General features: G+C 39.6%; 10 non-coding genes across 10 annotated transcripts; all 10 read left to right on the top strand.

Moving 5' to 3' along the window:
• The first annotated feature begins 4,408 nt into the window (after positions 1-4,408).
• On the top strand, positions 4,409-4,482 carry TRNAI-AAU (transfer RNA isoleucine (anticodon AAU)). The gene has a single exon. It is a non-coding gene; the product is annotated as a tRNA-Ile (tRNA).
• A 1,170-nt stretch (positions 4,483-5,652) lies between these two features.
• Positions 5,653-5,726, top strand: TRNAI-AAU (transfer RNA isoleucine (anticodon AAU)). The gene has a single exon. It is a non-coding gene; the product is annotated as a tRNA-Ile (tRNA).
• Positions 5,727-6,896: 1,170 nt separating this feature from the next.
• Positions 6,897-6,970, top strand: TRNAI-AAU (transfer RNA isoleucine (anticodon AAU)). The gene has a single exon. It is a non-coding gene; the product is annotated as a tRNA-Ile (tRNA).
• A 1,171-nt stretch (positions 6,971-8,141) lies between these two features.
• Positions 8,142-8,215, top strand: TRNAI-AAU (transfer RNA isoleucine (anticodon AAU)). Its single transcript has one exon. It is a non-coding gene; the product is annotated as a tRNA-Ile (tRNA).
• A 3,666-nt stretch (positions 8,216-11,881) lies between these two features.
• Positions 11,882-11,955, top strand: TRNAI-AAU (transfer RNA isoleucine (anticodon AAU)). Its single transcript has one exon. It is a non-coding gene; the product is annotated as a tRNA-Ile (tRNA).
• Positions 11,956-13,125: 1,170 nt separating this feature from the next.
• Positions 13,126-13,199, top strand: TRNAI-AAU (transfer RNA isoleucine (anticodon AAU)). The gene has a single exon. It is a non-coding gene; the product is annotated as a tRNA-Ile (tRNA).
• Positions 13,200-14,377: 1,178 nt separating this feature from the next.
• Positions 14,378-14,451, top strand: TRNAI-AAU (transfer RNA isoleucine (anticodon AAU)). Its single transcript has one exon. It is a non-coding gene; the product is annotated as a tRNA-Ile (tRNA).
• A 2,111-nt stretch (positions 14,452-16,562) lies between these two features.
• TRNAI-AAU (transfer RNA isoleucine (anticodon AAU)) lies at positions 16,563-16,636 on the top strand. The gene has a single exon. It is a non-coding gene; the product is annotated as a tRNA-Ile (tRNA).
• Positions 16,637-19,058: 2,422 nt separating this feature from the next.
• On the top strand, positions 19,059-19,132 carry TRNAI-AAU (transfer RNA isoleucine (anticodon AAU)). The gene has a single exon. It is a non-coding gene; the product is annotated as a tRNA-Ile (tRNA).
• A 1,170-nt stretch (positions 19,133-20,302) lies between these two features.
• TRNAI-AAU (transfer RNA isoleucine (anticodon AAU)) lies at positions 20,303-20,376 on the top strand. The gene has a single exon. It is a non-coding gene; the product is annotated as a tRNA-Ile (tRNA).
• The last annotated feature ends 264 nt before the right edge of the window (positions 20,377-20,640 follow it).

Raw genomic sequence — 20,640 nt, 5'->3', positions numbered from 1 at the left:
TTTCCTTTTCTAAGCCTGAAGAGAAATGTAAGGGTGCTCCAATGATTTTTACAAGTTTTGACAAACTTCAAGGATGCGGGATGAGACATGAAGTTAGCTTGAAGCAATTCCTTAAAAACACAAGCATTAATCTAAAGATATTTAACCCTTCTTGATGACTGCTTAAGGATCCAGTGCACATGAGTTTGGAAGATGATGATAAAGAGTTCCTCTTGTACTTTACCTCCATCTTCTCTCTTTGCTTTACTCGGTTGCAATGCTTACAGGCAAACTTCCCATGCAGACTTAAAACTTCTTGTCTCAATCTTCTAAACTACAGCAGATCCACATATCAGCCTACATCTGGACAGGTGACCACACCATGGGATCCCGGAGCAGAGGGCAATGGTATTGCTGAAAGTCCAAAGACGTGATAGTAGAAATTGCTGAAAATGCTTTCTCATAATAAAATCCCTGACATCAATTGGAGTAAACATAGTGAAGGCCAGTCCTCTTTAGCATAAGGACAGCATCCAGGGTTATATTCCCTGATGGTCAGTGTTGGATTTCTCGTTTTTGTCTGTTTACGCTCCAAAGATCCTTTTGAGATTTTCACTCACTGGAGAACATATCTTTGCGATCACCATGATGTGTTTTAAACCCTGCTCAGCAGAACATGTAACCAATAGTAAATCATGGGCTAGTAAGCTCAGCTGGTTATAGTGTGGAGCTAATAACCCCAAGGTCACAGGTTTGATCCCCGTACGGGCCAAACATTTTAAGGTTATTCAGACAGCCTACTTCGTGGACACATTGTGAAAAACCGTCAAAGAGTAGAAATTAGAAGTCATGGCTGTATGTGTTTATATACACAGCACCATTACAGAAAAACCAGTGAAGCAGTTTGCTTGTTATAGATTTAACTAATGTTCATTCCAGTAATATCAAAGAAAAAGCAAAAGTTGCGTTTCACATAACTGTTTAGGTATGAGAATTGGATTTAGTTGACTTATTCCTAGAGTTCAAGTAGCCAGTCTCCTAAAAGTTTACCAGCTTTTATTAAAACATTTATCCCTTCAAGCTGGAAAAGGAATGTGTGGATCTGCAAAGTCATGAGAGAAAATGTCAATGGAAATATTTTCTCGAACTAAAATTCTTGACTTTTCCATCCTCATCCAGTGCAATTTCAGCCAAAAATAGGGGATGCAGATTGCGTCACTGCACATGAACAATTTGCCAAATGATAACAGGTTGCATTAAAATGTTTCCTTTTCTAAGCCTGAAGAGAAATGTAAGGGTGCTCCAATGATTTTTACAAGTTTTGACAAACTTCAAGGATGCGGGATGAAAAATGAAGTTAGCTTGAAGCAATTCCTTAAAAACACAAGCATTACTCTAAAGATATTTAACCCTTCTTGATGACTGCTTAAGGATCCAGTGCACATGAGTTTGGCAGAGGTTGATAAAGAGTTCCTCTCGTACTTTACCTCCATCTTCTCTCTTTGCTTTACTCGGTTGCAACGCTTTCAGGCAAACTTCCCATGCAGACTTAAAATTTCTTGTCTCAATCTTCTAAACTACAGCAGATCCACATATCAGCCTACATCTGGACAGGTGACCACACCATGGGATCCCGGAGCAGAGGGCAATGGGATTGCTGAAAGTCCAAAGACGTGATAGTAGAAATCGCTGAAAATGCTTTCTCACAATAAAAATCCCTGACATCAATTGGAGTAAACATAGTGAAGGCCAGTCCTCTTTAGCATAGGGACAGCATCCAGGGTTATATTCCCTGATGGTCAGTGTTGGATTTCTCGTTTTTGTCTGTTTACGCTCCAAAGATCCTTTTGAGGTTTTCACTCACTGGAGAACATATCTTAGCGATCACCATTATGTGTATGAAACCCTGCTCAGCAGCACATGTAACCAATAGTAAAACATGGGCCGGTTAGCTCAGCTGGTTAGAGCGTGGTGCTAATAACACCAAGGTCTCGGGTTTGATCCCTGTACAGGCCAAAAATTTTAAGGTTATTCAGACTGTCTACTCCGTGGACACATTGTGAAAAACCGTCAAAGAGTATAAATTAGAAGTCATGGCTGTATGTGTTTATATACACAGCACCATTACAGAAAAACCAGTGAAGCAGTTTGCTTGTTATAGATTTAACTAATGTTCATTCCAGTAATATCAAAGAAAAAGCAAAAGTTGCGTTTCACTTAACTGTTTAGGCATGAGAATTGGATTTAGTTGACTTATTCCTAGAGTTCAAGTAGCCAGTCTCCTAAAAGTTTACCAGCTTTTATTAAAACATTTGTCCCTTCAAGCTGGAAAAGGAATGTGAGGATGTGCAAAGTCATGAGAGAAAATGTCAATGGAAATCTTTTCTCGAACTAAAATTCTTGACTTTTCCATCCTCATCCAGTGCAATTTCAGCCAAAAATAGGGGATGCAGATTGCGTCACTGCACATGAACAATTTGCCAAATGATAACAGGTTGCATTAAAATGTTTCCTTTTCTAAGCCTGAAGAGAAATGTAAGGGTGCTCCAATGATTTTTACAAGTTTTGACAAACTTCAAGGATGCGGGATGAGACATGAAGTTAGCTTGAAGCAATTCCTTAAAAACACAAGCATTAATCTAAAGATATTTAACCCTTCTTGATGACTGCTTAAGGATCCAGTGCACATGAGTTTGGAAGATGATGATAAAGAGTTCCTCTTGTACTTTACCTCCATCTTCTCTCTTTGCTTTACTCGGTTGCAATGCTTTCAGGCAAACTTCCCATGCAGACTTAAAACTTCTTGTCTCAATCTTCTAAACTACAGCAGATCCACATATCAGCCTACATCTGGACAGGTGACCACACCATGGGATCCCGGAGCAGAGGGCAATGGTATTGCTGAAAGTCCAAAGACGTGATAGTAGAAATTGCTGAAAATGCTTTCTCATAATAAAATCCCTGACATCAATTGGAGTAAACATAGTGAAGGCCAGTCCTCTTTAGCATAAGGACAGCATCCAGGGTTATATTCCCTGATGGTCAGTGTTGGATTTCTCGTTTTTGTCTGTTTACGCTCCAAAGATCCTTTTGAGATTTTCACTCACTGGAGAACATATCTTTGCGATCACCATGATGTGTTTTAAACCCTGCTCAGCAGAACATGTAACCAATAGTAAATCATGGGCTAGTAAGCTCAGCTGGTTATAGTGTGGAGCTAATAACCCCAAGGTCACAGGTTTGATCCCCGTACGGGCCAAACATTTTAAGGTTATTCAGACAGCCTACTTCGTGGACACATTGTGAAAAACCGTCAAAGAGTAGAAATTAGAAGTCATGGCTGTATGTGTTTATATACACAGCACCATTACAGAAAAACCAGTGAAGCAGTTTGCTTGTTATAGATTTAACTAATGTTCATTCCAGTAATATCAAAGAAAAAGCAAAAGTTGCGTTTCACTTAACTGTTTAGGTATGAGAATTGGATTTAGTTGACTTATTCCTAGAGTTCAAGTAGCCAGTCTCCTAAAAGTTTACCAGCTTTTATTAAAACATTTATCCCTTCAAGCTGGAAAAGGAATGTGTGGATCTGCAAAGTCATGAGAGAAAATGTCAATGGAAATATTTTCTCTAACTAAAATTCTTGACTTTTCCATCCTCATCCAGTGCAATTTCAGCCAAAAATAGGGGATGCAGATTGCATCACTGCACATGAACAATTTGCCAAATGATAACAGGTTGCATTAAAATGTTTCCTTTTCTAAGCCTGAAGAGAAATGTAAGGGTGCTCCAATGATTTTTACAAGTTTTGACAAACTTCAAGGATGCGGGATGAAAAATGAAGTTAGCTTGAAGCAATTCCTTAAAAACACAAGCATTACTCTAAAGATATTTAACCCTTCTTGATGACTGCTTAAGGATCCAGTGCACATGAGTTTGGCAGAGGTTGATAAAGAGTTCCTCTCGTACTTTACCTCCATCTTCTCTCTTTGCTTTACTCGGTTGCAACGCTTTCAGGCAAACTTCCCATGCAGACTTAAAATTTCTTGTCTCAATCTTCTAAACTACAGCAGATCCACATATCAGCCTACATCTGGACAGGTGACCACACCATGGGATCCCGGAGCAGAGGGCAATGGGATTGCTGAAAGTCCAAAGACGTGATAGTAGAAATCGCTGAAAATGCTTTCTCACAATAAAAATCCCTGACATCAATTGGAGTAAACATAGTGAAGGCCAGTCCTCTTTAGCATAGGGACAGCATCCAGGGTTATATTCCCTGATGGTCAGTGTTGGATTTCTCGTTTTTGTCTGTTTACGCTCCAAAGATCCTTTTGAGGTTTTCACTCACTGGAGAACATATCTTAGCGATCACCATTCTGTGTATGAAACCCTGATCAGCAGAACATGTAACCAATAGTAAAACATGGGCCGGTTAGCTCAGCTGGTTAGAGCGTGGTGCTAATAACGCCAAGGTCGCGGGTTCGATCCCCGTACGGGCCAAAAATTTTAAGGTTATTCAGACTGTCTACTTCGTGGACACATTGTGAAAAACCGTCAAAGAGTATAAATTAGAAGTCATGGCTGTATGTGTTTATATACACAGCACCATTACAGAAAAACCAGTGAAGCAGTTTGCTTGTTATAGATTTAACTAATGTTCATTCCAGTAATATCAAAGAAAAAGCAAAAGTTGCGTTTCACTTAACTGTTTAGGCATGAGAATTGGATTTAGTTGACTTATTCCTAGAGTTCAAGTAGCCAGTCTCCTAAAAGTTTAGCAGCTTTTATTAAAACATTTGTCCCTTCAAGCTGCAAAAGGAATGTGAGGATCTGCAAAGTCATGAGAGAAAATGTCAATGGAAATCTTTTCTCGAACTAAAATTCTTGACTTTTCCATCCTCATCCAGTGGAATTTCAGCCAAAAATAGGGGATGCAGATTGCGTCAATGCACATGAACAATTTGCTAAATGATAACAGGTTGCATTAAAATGTTTCCTTTTCTAAGCCTGAAGAGAAATGTAAGGGTGCTCCAATGATTTTTACAAGTTTTGACAAACTTCAAGGATGCGGGATGAGAAATGAAGTTAGCTTGAAGCAATTCCTTAAAAACACAAGCATTAATCTAAAGATATTTAACCCTTCTTGATGACTGCTTAAGGATCCAGTGCACATGAGTTTGGCAGATGATGATAAAGAGTTCCTCTCGTACTTTACCTCCATCTTCTCTCTTTGCTTTACTCGGTTGCAACGCTTTCAGGCAAACTTCCCATGCAGACTTAAAATTTCTTGTCTCAATCTTCTAAACTACAGCAGATCCACATATCAGCCTACATCTGGACAGGTGACCACACCATGGGATCCCGGAGCAGAGGGCAATGGGATTGCTGAAAGCCCAAAGACGTGATAGTAGAAATCGCTGAAAATGCTTTCTCACAATAAAAATCCCTGACATCAATTGGAGTAAACATAGTGAAGGCCAGTCCTCTTTAGCATAGGGACAGCATCCAGGGTTATATTCCCTGATGGTCAGTGTTGGATTTCTCGTTTTTGTCTGTTTACGCTCCAAAGATCCTTTTGAGGTTTTCACTCACTGGAGAACATATCTTAGCGATCACCATTATGTGTATGAAACCCTGCTCAGCAGCACATGTAACCAATAGTAAAACATGGGCCGGTTAGCTCAGCTGGTTAGAGCGTGGTGCTAATAACGCCAAGGTCGCGGGCTCGATCCCCGTACAGGCCAAAAATTTTAAGGTTATTCAGACTGTCTACTCCGTGGACACATTGTGAAAAACCGTCAAAGAGTATAAATTAGAAGTCATGGCTGTATGTGTTTATATACACAGCACCATTACAGAAAAACCAGTGAAGCAGTTTGCTTGTTATAGATTTAACTAATGTTCATTCCAGTAATATCAAAGAAAAAGCAAAAGTTGCGTTTCACTTAACTGTTTAGGCATGAGAATTGGATTTAGTTGACTTATTCCTAGAGTTCAAGTAGCCAGTCTCCTAAAAGTTTAGCAGCTTTTATTAAAACATTTGTCCCTTCAAGCTGGAAAAGGAATGTGAGGATCTGCAAAGTCATGAGAGAAAATGTCAATGGAAATCTTTTCTCGAACTAAAATTCTTGACTTTTCCATCCTCATCCAGTGGAATTTCAGCCAAAAATAGGGGATGCAGATTGCGTCAATGCACATGAACAATTTGCCAAATGATAACAGGTTGCATTAAAATGTTTCCTTTTCTAAGCCTGAAGAGAAATGTAAGGGTGCTCCAATGATTTTTACAAGTTTTGACAAACTTCAAGGATGCGGGATGAGAAATGAAGTTAGCTTGAAGCAATTCCTTAAAAACACAAGCATTAATCTAAAGATATTTAACCCTTCTTGATGACTGCTTAAGGATCCAGTGCACATGAGTTTGGCAGATGATGATAAAGAGTTCCTCTCGTACTTTACCTCCATCTTCTCTCTTTGCTTTACTCGGTTGCAACGCTTTCAGGCAAACTTCCCATGCAGACTTAAAATTTCTTGTCTCAATCTTCTAAACTACAGCAGATCCACATATCAGCCTACATCTGGACAGGTGACCACACCATGGGATCCCGGAGCAGAGGGCAATGGGATTGCTGAAAGTCCAAAGACGTGATAGTAGAAATCGCTGAAAATGCTTTCTCACAATAAAAATCCCTGACATCAATTGGAGTAAACATAGTGAAGGCCAGTCCTCTTTAGCATAGGGACAGCATCCAGGGTTATATTCCCTGATGGTCAGTGTTGGATTTCTCGTTTTTGTCTGTTTACGCTCCAAAGATCCTTTTGAGGTTTTCACTCACTGGAGAACATATCTTAGCGATCACCATTATGTGTATGAAACCCTGCTCAGCAGCACATGTAACCAATAGTAAAACATGGGCCGGTTAGCTCAGCTGGTTAGAGCGTGGTGCTAATAACGCCAAGGTCGCAGGTTCGATCCCTGTACAGGCCAAAAATTTTAAGGTTATTCAGACTGTCTACTCCGTGGACACATTGTGAAAAACCGTCAAAGAGTATAAATTAGAAGTCATGGCTGTATGTGTTTATATACACAGCACCATTACAGAAAAACCAGTGAAGCAGTTTGCTTGTTATAGATTTAACTAATGTTCATTCCAGTAATATCAAAGAAAAAGCAAAAGTTGCGTTTCACTTAACTGTTTAGGCATGAGAATTGGATTTAGTTGACTTATTCCTAGAGTTCAAGTAGCCAGTCTCCTAAAAGTTTACCAGCTTTTATTAAAACATTTGTCCCTTCAAGCTGGAAAAGGAATGTGAGGATGTGCAAAGTCATGAGAGAAAATGTCAATGGAAATCTTTTCTCGAACTAAAATTCTTGACGTTTCCATCCTCATCCAGTGCAATTTCAGCCAAAAATAGGGGATGCAGATTGCGTCACTGCACATGAACAATTTGCCAAATGATAACAGGTTGCATTAAAATGTTTCCTTTTCTAAGCCTGAAGAGAAATGTAAGGGTGCTCCAATGATTTTTACAAGTTTTGACAAACTTCAAGGATGCGGGATGAGAAATGAAGTTAGCTTGATGCAATTCCTTAAAAACACAAGCAATAATCTAAAGATATTTAACCCTTCTTGATGACTGCTTAAGGATCCAGTGCACATGAGTTTGGCAGATGATGATAAAGAGTTCCTCTCGTACTTTACCTCCATCTTCTCTCTTTGCTTTACTCGGTTGCAGCGCTTTCAGGCAAACTTCCCATGCAGACTTAAAACTTCTTGTCTCAATCTTCTAAACTACAGCAGATCCACATATCAGTCTACATCTGGACGGGTGACCACACCATGGGATCCCGGAGCAGAGGGCAATGGGATTGCTGAAAGTCCAAAGACGTGATAGTAGAAATCGCTGAAAATGCTTTCTCACAATAAAAATAACTGACATCAATTGGAGTAAACATAGTGAAGGCCAGTCCTCTTTAGCATAGGGACAGCATCCAGGGTTATATTCCCTGATGGTCAGTGTTGGATTTCTCGTTTTTTGTCTGTTTACGCTCCAAAGATCCTTTTGAGGTTTTCACTCACTGGAGAACATATCTTAGCGATCACCATTATGTGTATGAAACCCTGCTCAGCAGAACATGTAGCCAATAGTAAAACATGGGCCAGTTAGCTCAGCTGGTTAGAGCTTGGTGCTAATAACGCCAAGGTCACAGGTTCGATCCCCGTACGGGCCAAACATTTTAAGGTTATTCAGACTGTCTACTTCGTGGACACATTGTGAAAAACCGTCAAAGAGTATAAATTAGAAGTCAATGCTGTATGTGTTTATATACACAGCACCATTACAGAAAAACCAGTGAAGCAGTTTGCTTGTCTGCTTGTTATAGATTTAACTAATGTTCATTCCAGTAATATCAAAGAAAAAGCAAAAGTTGCGTTTCACTTAACTGTTTAGGCATGAGAATTGGATTTAGTTGACTTATTCCTAGAGTTCAAGTAGCCAGTCTCCTGAAAGTTTACCAGCTTTTATTAAAACATTTGTCCCTTCAAGCTGCAAAAGGAATGTGAGGATCTGCAAAGTCATGAGAGAAAATGTCAATGGAAATCTTTTCTCGAACTAAAATTCTTGACTTTTCAATCCTCATCCAGTGCAATTTCAGCCAAAAATAGGGGATGTAGATTGCGTCACTGCACATGAACAATTTGCCAAATGATAACAGGTTGCATTAAAATGTTTCCTTTTCTAAGCCTGAAGAGAAATGTAAGGGTGCTCCAATGATTTTTACAAGTTTTGACAAACTTCAAGGATGCGGGATGAGAAATGAAGTTAGCTTGAAGCAATTCCTTAAAAACACAAGCATTAATCTAAAGATATTTAACCCTTCTTGATGACTGCTTAAGGATCCAGTGCACATGAGTTTGGCAGATGATGATAAAGAGTTCCTCTCGTACTTTACCTCCATCTTCTCTCTTTGCTTTACTCGGTTGCAGCGCTTTCAGGCAAACTTCCCATGCAGACTTAAAACTTCTTGTCTCAATCTTCTAAACTACAGCAGATCCACATATCAGTCTACATCTGGACGGGTGACCACACCATGGGATCCCGGAGCAGAGGGCAATGGGATTGCTGAAAGTCCAAAGACGTGATAGTAGAAATCGCTGAAAATGCTTTCTCACAATAAAAATAACTGACATCAATTGGAGTAAACATAGTGAAGGCCAGTCCTCTTTAGCATAGGGACAGCATCCAGGGTTATATTCCCTGATGGTCAGTGTTGGATTTCTCGTTTTTGTCTGTTTACGCTCCAAAGATCCTTTTGAGGTTTTCACTCACTGAAGAACATATCTTAGCGATCACCATTATGTGTATGAAACCCTGCTCGGCAGAACATGTAACCAATAGTAAAACATGGGCTGGTTAGCTCAGCTGGTTAGAGCGTGGTGCTAATAACACCAAGGTCGCAGGTTCGATCCCCATACGGGCCAAAAATTTTAAGGTTATTCAGACTGTCTACTTCGTGGACACATTGTGAAAAACCGTCAAAGAGTATAAATTAGAAGTCATGGCTGTATGTGTTTATATACACAGCACCATTACAGAAAAACCAGTGAAGCAGTTTGCTTGTTATAGATTTAACTAATGTTCATTCCAGTAATATCAAAGAAAAAGCAAAAGTTGCGTTTCACTTAACTGTTTAGGCATGAGAATTGGATTTAGTTGACTTATTCCTAGAATTCAAGTAGCCAGTCTCCTAAAAGTTTACCAGCTTTTATTAAAACATTTGTCCCTTCAAGCTGCAAAAGGAATGTGAGGATCTGCAAAGTCATGAGAGAAAATGTCAATGGAAATCTTTTCTCGAACTTAAATTCTTGACTTTTCCATCCTCATCCAGTGCAATTTCAGCCAAAAATAGGGGATGCAGATTGCGTCACTGCACATGAACAATTTGCCAAATGATAACAGGTTGCATTAAAATGTTTCCTTTTCTAAGCCTGAAGAGAAATGTAAGGGTGCTCCAATGATTTATACATGTTTTGACAAACTTCAAGGATGCGGGATGAGAAATGAAGTTAGCTTGAAGCAATTCCTTAAAAACACAAGCATTAATCTAAAGATATTTAACCCTTCTTGATGACTGCTTAAGGATCCAGTGCACATGAGTTTGGCAGATGATGATAAAGAGATCCTCTCGTACTTTACCTCCATCTTCTCTCTTTGCTTTACTCGGTTGCAACGCTTTCAGGCAAACTTCCCATGCAGACTTAAAACTTCTTGTCTCAATCTTCTAAACTACAGCAGATCCACATATCAGCCTACATCTGGACAGGTGACCACACCATGGGATCCCGGAGCAGAGGGCAATGGGATTGCTGAAAGTCCAAAGACGTGATAGTAGAAATCGCTGAAAATGCTTTCTCACAATAAAAATCCTTGACATCAATTGGAGTAAACATAGTGAAGGCCAGTCCTCTTTAGCATAAGGACAGCATCCAGGGTTATATTCCCTGATGGTCAGTGTTGGATTTCTCGTTTTTGTCTGTTTACGCTCCAAAGATCCTTTTGAGATTTTCACTCACTGGAGAACATATCTTTGCGATCACCATGATGTGTTTTAAACCCTGCTCAGCAGAACATGTAACCAATAGTAAATCATGGGCTAGTAAGCTCAGCTGGTTATAGTGTGGAGCTAATAACCCCAAGGTCACAGGTTTGATCCCCGTACGGGCCAAACATTTTAAGGTTATTCAGACAGCCTACTTCGTGGACACATTGTGAAAAACCGTCAAAGAGTAGAAATTAGAAGTCATGGCTGTATGTGTTTATATACACAGCACCATTACAGAAAAACCAGTGAAGCAGTTTGCTTGTTATAGATTTAACTAATGTTCATTCCAGTAATATCAAAGAAAAAGCAAAAGTTGCGTTTCACATAACTGTTTAGGTATGAGAATTGGATTTAGTTGACTTATTCCTAGAGTTCAAGTAGCCAGTCTCCTAAAAGTTTACCAGCTTTTATTAAAACATTTATCCCTTCAAGCTGGAAAAGGAATGTGTGGATCTGCAAAGTCATGAGAGAAAATGTCAATGGAAATATTTTCTCGAACTAAAATTCTTGACTTTTCCATCCTCATCCAGTGCAATTTCAGCCAAAAATAGGGGATGCAGATTGCGTCACTGCACATGAACAATTTGCCAAATGATAACAGGTTGCATTAAAATGTTTCCTTTTCTAAGCCTGAAGAGAAATGTAAGGGTGCTCCAATGATTTTTACAAGTTTTGACAAACTTCAAGGATGCGGGATGAAAAATGAAATTAGCTTGAAGCAATTCCTTAAAAACACAAGCATTACTCTAAAGATATTTAACCCTTCTTGATGACTGCTTAAGGATCCAGTGCACATGAGTTTGGCAGAGGTTGATAAAGAGTTCCTCTCGTACTTTACCTCCATCTTCTCTCTTTGCTTTACTCGGTTGCAAGGCTTTCAGGCAAACTTCCCATGCAGACTTAAAATTTCTTGTCTCAATCTTCTAAACTACAGCAGATCCACATATCAGCCTACATCTGGACAGGTGACCACACCATGGGATCCCGGAGCAGAGGGCAATGGGATTGCTGAAAGTCCAAAGACGTGATAGTAGAAATCGCTGAAAATGCTTTCTCACAATAAAAATCCCTGACATCAATTGGAGTAAACATAGTGAAGGCCAGTCCTCTTTAGCATAGGGACAGCATCCAGGGTTATATTCCCTGATGGTCAGTGTTGGATTTCTCGTTTTTGTCTGTTTACGCTCCAAAGACCCTTTTGAGATTTTCACTCACTGGAGAACGTATCTTAGCGATCACCATGATGTGTATGAAACCCTGCTCCGCAGAACATGTAACCAATAGCAAAACATGGGCCGGTTAGCTCAGCTGGTTAGAGCATGGTGCTAATAACACCAAGGCCGCGGGTTCGATCCCCGTACAGGCCAAAACTTTTAAGATTATTCAGACTGTCTACTTCGTGGACACATTGTGAAAAACCGTCAAAGAGTATAAATTAGAAGTCATGGCTGTATGTGTTTATATACACAGCACCATTACAGAAAAACCAGTGAAGCAGTTTGCTTGTTATAGATTTAACTAATGTTCATTCCAGTAATATCAAAGAAAAAGCAAAAGTTGCGTTTCACTTAACTGTTTAGGCATGAGAATTGGATTTAGTTGACTTATTCCTAGAGTTCAAGTAGCCAGTCTCCTGAAAGTTTACCAGCTTTTATTTAAACATTTCTCCCTTCAAGATGGAAAAGGAATGCGAGGATCTGCAAAGTCATGAGAGAAAATGTCAATGGAAATCTTTTCTCAAACTAAAATTCCTGACTTTTCCATCCTCACCCAGTGCAATTTCAGCCAAAAATAGGGGATGCAGATTGCGTCACTGCACATGAACAATTTGCCAAATGATAACAGGTTGCATTAAAATGTTTCCTTTTCTAAGCCTGAAGAGAAATGTAAGGGTGCTCCAATGATTTTTATAAGTTTTGACAAACTTCAAGGATGCGGGATGAAAAATGAAGTTAGCTTGAAGCAATTCCTTAAAAACACAAGCATTACTCTAAAGATATTTAACCCTTCTTGATGACTGCTTAAGGATCCAGTGCACATGAGTTTGGCAGAGGTTGATAAAGAGTTCCTCTCGTACTTTACCTCCATCTTCTCTCTTTGCTTTACTCGGTTGCAACGCTTTCAGGCAAACTTCCCATGCAGACTTAAAACTTCTTGTCTCAATCTTCTAAACTACAGCAGATCCACATATCAGCCTACATCTGGACAGGTGACCACACCATGGGATCCCGGAGCAGAGGGCAATGGGATTGCTGAAAGTCCAAAGACGTGATAGTAGAAATCGCTGAAAATGCTTTCTCACAATAAAAATCCCTGACATCAATTGGAGTAAACATAGTGAAGGCCAGTCCTCTTTAGCATAGGGACAGCATCCAGGGTTATATTCCCTGATGGTCAGTGTTGGATTTCTCGTTTTTGTCTGTTTTCGCTCCAAAGATCCTTTTGAGATTTTCACTCACTGGAGAACGTATCTTAGCGATCACCATGATGTCTATGAAACCCTGCTTAGCAGAACATGTAACCAATAGTAAAACATGGGCCGGTTAGCTCAGCTGGTTAGAGCGTGGTGCTAATAACGCCAAGGTCACGGGTTCGATCCCCGTACGGGCCAAAAATTTTAAGGTTATTCAGACTGTCTACTTCGTGGACACATTGTGAAAAACCGTCAAAGAGTATAAATTAGAAGTCATGGCTGTATGTGTTTATATACACAGCACCATTACAGAAAAACCAGTGAAGCAGTTTGCTTGTTATAGATTTAATTAATGTTCATTCCAGTAATATCAAAGAAAAAGCAAAAGTTGCGTTTCATTCAACTGTTTAGGCATGAGAATTGGATTTAGTTGACTTATTCCTAGAGTTCAAGTAACCAGTCTCCTGAAAGTTTACCAGCTTTTATTAAAACATTTGTCCCTTCAAGCTGCAAAAGGAATGTGAGGATCTGCAAAGTCATGTAAGAAAATGTCAATGGAAATCTTTTCTCGAACTAAAATTCTTGACTTTTCCATCCTCATCCAGTGCAATTTCAGCCAAAAATAGGGGATGCAGATTGCGTCACTGCACATGAACAATTTGCCAAATGATAACAGGTTGCATTAAAATGTTTCCTTTTCTAAGCCTGAAGAGAAATGTAAGGGTGCTGCAATGATTTTTACAAGTTTTGACAAACTTCAAGGATGCGGGATGAGAAATGAAGTTAGCTTGAAGCAATTCCTTAAAAACACAAGCATTAATCTAAAGATATTTAACCCTTCTTGATGACTGCTTAAGGATCCAGTGCACATGAGTTTGGCAGATGATGATAAAGAGTTCCTCTCGTACTTTACCTCCATCTTCTCTCTTTGCTTTACTCGGTTGCAACGCTTTCAGGCAAACTTCCCATGCAGACTTAAAACTTCTTGTCTCAATCTTCTAAACTACAGCAGATCCACATATCAGCCTACATCTGGACAGGTGACCACACCATGGGATCCCGGAGCAGAGGGCAATGGGATTTCTGAAAGTCCAAAGACGTGATAGTAGAAATCGCTGAAAATGCTTTCTCACAATAAAAATCCCTGACATCAATTGGAGTAAACATAGAGAAGGCCAGTCCTCTTTAGCATAGGGACTGCATCCAGGATTATATTCCCTGATGGTCAGTGTTGGATTTCTCGTTTTTGTCTGTTTTCGCTCCAAAGATCCTTTTGAGATTCTCACTCACTGGAGAACGTATCTTAGCGATCACTATGATGTCTATGAAACCCTGCTCAGCAGAACATGTAACCAATAGTAAAACATTAAAACATGGGCCGGTTAGCTCAGCTGGTTAGAGCGTGGTGCTAATAACACCAAGGTCACGGGTTCGATCCCCGTACGGGCCAAACATTTTAAGGTTATTCAGACTGTCTACTTCAAGGACACATTGTGAAAAACCGTCAAAGAGTATAAATTAGAAGTCATGGCTGTATGTGTTTATATACACAGCACCATTACAGAAAAACCAGTGAAGCAGTTTGCTTGTTATAGATTTAATTAATGTTCATTCCAGTAATATCAAAGAAAAAGCAAAAGTTACGTTTCATTTAACTGTTTAGGCATGAGAATTGGATTTAGTTGACTTATTCCTAGAGTTCAAGTAGCCAGTCTCCTGAAAGTTTACCAGCTTTTTTAAAAACATTTGTCCCTTCAAGCTGCAAAAGGAATGTGAGGATCTGCAAAGTCATGAGAGAAAATGTCAATGGAAATCTTTTCTCGAACTAAAATTCTTGACTTTTCCATCCTCATCCAGTGCAATTTCAGCCAAAAATAGGGGATGCAGATTGCGTCACTGCACATGAACAATTTGCCAAATGATAACAGGTTGCATTAAAATGTTTCCTTTTCTAAGCCTGAAGAGAAATGTAAGGGTGCTCCAATGATTTTTACAAGTTTTGACAAACTTCAAGGATGCGGGATGAGAAATGAAGTTAGCTTGAAGCAATTCCTTAAAAACACAAGCATTAATCTAAAGATATTTAACCCTTCTTGATCACTGCTTAAGGATCCATTGCACATGAGTTTGGCAGATGATGATAAAGAGTTCCTCTCGTACTTTACCTCCATCTTCTCTCTTTGCTTTACTCGGTTGCAACGCTTTCAGGCAAACTTCCCATGCAGACTTAAAACTTCTTGTCTCAATCTTCTAAACTACAGCAGATCCACATATCAGCCTACATCTGGACAGGTGACCACACCATGGGATCCCATGGGCCGGTTAGCTCAGCTGGTTAGAGCGTGGTGCTAATAACGCCAATGTCACGGGCTCCATCCCCGTACAGGCCAAAAATTTTAAGGTTATTCAGACTGTCTACTTCGTGGACACATTGTGAAAAACCGTCAAAGAGTATAAATTAGAAGTCATGGCTGTATGTGTTTATATACACAGCACCATTACAGAAAAACCAGTGAAGCAGTTTGCTTGTTATAGATTTAACTAATGCTCATTCCAGTAATATCAAAGAAAAAGCAAAAGTTGCGTTTCACTTAACTGTTTAGGCATAAGAATTGGATTTAGTTGACTTATTCCTAGAGTTCAAGTAACCAGTCTCCTGAAAGTTTACCAGCTTTTATTAAAACATTTGTCCCTCCAAGCTGCAAAAGGAATGTGAGGATCTGCAAAGTCATGAGAGAAAATGTCAATGGAAATCTTTTCTCGAACTAAAATTCTTGACTTTTCCATCCTCATCCAGTGCAATTTCAGCCAAAAATAGGGGATGCAGATTGCGTCACTGCACATGAACAATTTGCCAAATGATAACAGGTTGCATTAAAATGTTTCCTTTTCTAAGCCTGAAGAGAAATGTAAGGGTGCTCCAATGATTTTTACAAGTTTTGACAAACTTCAAGGATGCGGGATGAGAAATGAAGTTAGCTTGAAGCAATTCCTTAAAAACACAAGCATTAATCTAAAGATATTTAACCCTTCTTGATGACTGCTTAAGGATCCATTGCACATGAGTTTGGCAGATGATGATAAAGAGTTCCTCTCGTACTTTACCTCCATCTTCTCTCTTTGCTTTACTCGGTTGCAGCGCTTTCAGGCAAACTTCCCATGCAGACTTAAAACTTCTTGTCTCAATCTTCTAAACTACAGCAGATCCACATATCAGTCTACATCTGGACGGGTGACCACACCATGGGATCCCGGAGCAGAGGGCAATGGGATTGCTGAAAGTCCAAAGACGTGATAGTAGAAATCGCTGAAAATGCTTTCTCACAATAAAAATAACTGACATCAATTGGAGTAAACATAGTGAAGGCCAGTCCTCTTTAGCATAGGGACAGCATCCAGGGTTATATTCCCTGATGGTCAGTGTTGGATTTCTCGTTTTTTGTCTGTTTACGCTCCAAAGATCCTTTTGAGGTTTTCACTCACTGGAGAACATATCTTAGCGATCACCATTATGTGTATGAAACCCTGCTCAGCAGAACATGTAGCCAATAGTAAAACATGGGCCAGTTAGCTCAGCTGGTTAGAGCTTGGTGCTAATAACGCCAAGGTCACAGGTTCGATCCCCGTACGGGCCAAACATTTTAAGGTTATTCAGACTGTCTACTTCGTGGACACATTGTGAAAAACCGTCAAAGAGTATAAATTAGAAGTCAATGCTGTATGTGTTTATATACACAGCACCATTACAGAAAAACCAGTGAAGCAGTTTGCTTGTCTGCTTGTTATAGATTTAACTAATGTTCATTCCAGTAATATCAAAGAAAAAGCAAAAGTTGCGTTTCACTTAACTGTTTAGGCATGAGAATTGGATTTAGTTGACTTATTCCTAGAATTCAAGTAGCCAGTCTCCTAAAAGTTTACCAGCTTTTATTAAAACATTTGTCCCTTCAAGCTGCAAAAGGAATGTGAGGATCTGCAAAGTCATGAGAGAAAATGTCAATGGAAATCTTTTCTCGAACTTAAATTCTTGACTTTTCCATCCTCATCCAGTGCAATTTCAGCCAAAAATAGGGGATGCAGATTGCGTCACTGCACATGAACAATTTGCCAAATGATAACAGGTTGCATTAAAATGTTTCCTTTTCTAAGCCTGAAGAGAAATGTAAGGGTGCTCCAATGATTTATACATGTTTTGACAAACTTCAAGGATGCGGGATGAGAAATGAAGTTAGCTTGAAGCAATTCCTTAAAAACACAAGCATTAATCTAAAGATATTTAACCCTTCTTGATGACTGCTTAAGGATCCAGTGCACATGAGTTTGGCAGATGATGATAAAGAGATCCTCTCGTACTTTACCTCCATCTTCTCTCTTTGCTTTACTCGGTTGCAACGCTTTCAGGCAAACTTCCCATGCAGACTTAAAACTTCTTGTCTCAATCTTCTAAACTACAGCAGATCCACATATCAGCCTACATCTGGACAGGTGACCACACCATGGGATCCCGGAGCAGAGGGCAATGGGATTGCTGAAAGTCCAAAGACGTGATAGTAGAAATCGCTGAAAATGCTTTCTCACAATAAAAATCCTTGACATCAATTGGAGTAAACATAGTGAAGGCCAGTCCTCTTTAGCATAAGGACAGCATCCAGGGTTATATTCCCTGATGGTCAGTGTTGGATTTCTCGTTTTTGTCTGTTTACGCTCCAAAGATCCTTTTGAGATTTTCACTCACTGGAGAACATATCTTTGCGATCACCATGATGTGTTTTAAACCCTGCTCAGCAGAACATGTAACCAATAGTAAATCATGGGCTAGTAAGCTCAGCTGGTTATAGTGTGGAGCTAATAACCCCAAGGTCACAGGTTTGATCCCCGTACGGGCCAAACATTTTAAGGTTATTCAGACAGCCTACTTCGTGGACACATTGTGAAAAACCGTCAAAGAGTAGAAATTAGAAGTCATGGCTGTATGTGTTTATATACACAGCACCATTACAGAAAAACCAGTGAAGCAGTTTGCTTGTTATAGATTTAACTAATGTTCATTCCAGTAATATCAAAGAAAAAGCAAAAGTTGCGTTTCACATAACTGTTTAGGTATGAGAATTGGATTTAGTTGACTTATTCCTAGAGTTCAAGTAGCCAGTCTCCTAAAAGTTTACCAGCTTTTATTAAAACATTTATCCCTTCAAGCTGGAAAAGGAATGTGTGGATCTGCAAAGTCATGAGAGAAAATGTCAATGGAAATATTTTCTCGAACTAAAATTCTTGACTTTTCCATCCTCATCCAGTGCAATTTCAGCCAAAAATAGGGGATGCAGATTGCGTCACTGCACATGAACAATTTGCCAAATGATAACAGGTTGCATTAAAATGTTTCCTTTTCTAAGCCTGAAGAGAAATGTAAGGGTGCTCCAATGATTTTTACAAGTTTTGACAAACTTCAAGGATGCGGGATGAAAAATGAAATTAGCTTGAAGCAATTCCTTAAAAACACAAGCATTACTCTAAAGATATTTAACCCTTCTTGATGACTGCTTAAGGATCCAGTGCACATGAGTTTAGCAGAGGTTGATAAAGAGTTCCTCTCGTACTTTACCTCCATCTTCTCTCTTTGCTTTACTCGGTTGCAAGGCTTTCAGGCAAACTTCCCATGCAGACTTAAAATTTCTTGTCTCAATCTTCTAAACTACAGCAGATCCACATATCAGCCTACATCTGGACAGGTGACCACACCATGGGATCCCGGAGCAGAGGGCAATGGGATTGCTGAAAGTCCAAAGACGTGATAGTAGAAATCGCTGAAAATGCTTTCTCACAATAAAAATCCCTGACATCAATTGGAGTAAACATAGTGAAGGCCAGTCCTCTTTAGCATAGGGACAGCATCCAGGGTTATATTCCCTGATGGTCAGTGTTGGATTTCTCGTTTTTGTCTGTTTACGCTCCAAAGACCCTTTTGAGATTTTCACTCACTGGAGAACGTATCTTAGCGATCACCATGATGTGTATGAAACCCTGCTCCGCAGAACATGTAACCAATAGCAAAACATGGGCCGGTTAGCTCAGCTGGTTAGAGCATGGTGCTAATAACACCAAGGCCGCGGGTTCGATCCCCGTACAGGCCAAAACTTTTAAGATTATTCAGACTGTCTACTTCGTGGACACATTGTGAAAAACCGTCAAAGAGTATAAATTAGAAGTCATGGCTGTATGTGTTTATATACACAGCACCATTACAGAAAAACCAGTGAAGCAGTTTGCTTGTTATAGATTTAACTAATGTTCATTCCAGTAATATCAAAGAAAAAGCAAAAGTTGCGTTTCACTTAACTGTTTAGGCATGAGAATTGGATTTAGTTGACTTATTCCTAGAGTTCAAGTAGCCAGTCTCCTGAAAGTTTACCAGCTTTTATTTAAACATTTCTCCCTTCAAGATGGAAAAGGAATGCGAGGATCTGCAAAGTCATGAGAGAAAATGTCAATGGAAATCTTTTCTCAAACTAAAATTCCTGACTTTTCCATCCTCACCCAGTGCAATTTCAGCCAAAAATAGGGGATGCAGATTGCGTCACTGCACATGAACAATTTGCCAAATGATAACAGGTTGCATTAAAATGTTTCCTTTTCTAAGCCTGAAGAGAAATGTAAGGGTGCTCCAATGATTTTTATAAGTTTTGACAAACTTCAAGGATGCGGGATGAAAAATGAAGTTAGCTTGAAGCAATTCCTTAAAAACACAAGCATTACTCTAAAGATATTTAACCCTTCTTGATGACTGCTTAAGGATCCAGTGCACATGAGTTTGGCAGAGGTTGATAAAGAGTTCCTCTCGTACTTTACCTCCATCTTCTCTCTTTGCTTTACTCGGTTGCAACGCTTTCAGGCAAACTTCCCATGCAGACTTAAAACTTCTTGTCTCAATCTTCTAAACTACAGCAGATCCACATATCAGCCTACATCTGGACAGGTGACCACACCATGGGATCCCGGAGCAGAGGGCAATGGGATTGCTGAAAGTCCAAAGACGTGATAGTAGAAATCGCTGAAAATGCTTTCTCACAATAAAAATCCCTGACATCAATTGGAGTAAACATAGTGAAGGCCAGTCCTCTTTAGCATAGGGACAGCATCCAGGGTTATATTCCCTGATGGTCAGTGTTGGATTTCTCGTTTTTGTCTGTTTTCGCTCCAAAGATCCTTTTGAGATTTTCACTCACTGGAGAACGTATCTTAGCGATCACCATGATGTCTATGAAACCCTGCTTAGCAGAACATGTAACCAATAGTAAAACATGGGCCGGTTAGCTCAGCTGGTTAGAGCGTGGTGCTAATAACGCCAAGGTCACGGGTTCGATCCCCGTACGGGCCAAAAATTTTAAGGTTATTCAGACTGTCTACTTCGTGGACACATTGTGAAAAACCGTCAAAGAGTATAAATTAGAAGTCATGGCTGTATGTGTTTATATACACAGCACCATTACAGAAAAACCAGTGAAGCAGTTTGCTTGTTATAGATTTAATTAATGTTCATTCCAGTAATATCAAAGAAAAAGCAAAAGTTGCGTTTCATTCAACTGTTTAGGCATGAGAATTGGATTTAGTTGACTTATTCCTAGAGTTCAAGTAACCAGTC

This window comes from Mixophyes fleayi, chromosome 2 (genome assembly GCF_038048845.1).
Source record: "Mixophyes fleayi isolate aMixFle1 chromosome 2, aMixFle1.hap1, whole genome shotgun sequence".
NCBI classification, from domain to species: Eukaryota; Metazoa; Chordata; class Amphibia; order Anura; family Limnodynastidae; genus Mixophyes; species Mixophyes fleayi.
This window is presented reverse-complemented; position numbering and strand designations above follow the sequence as displayed.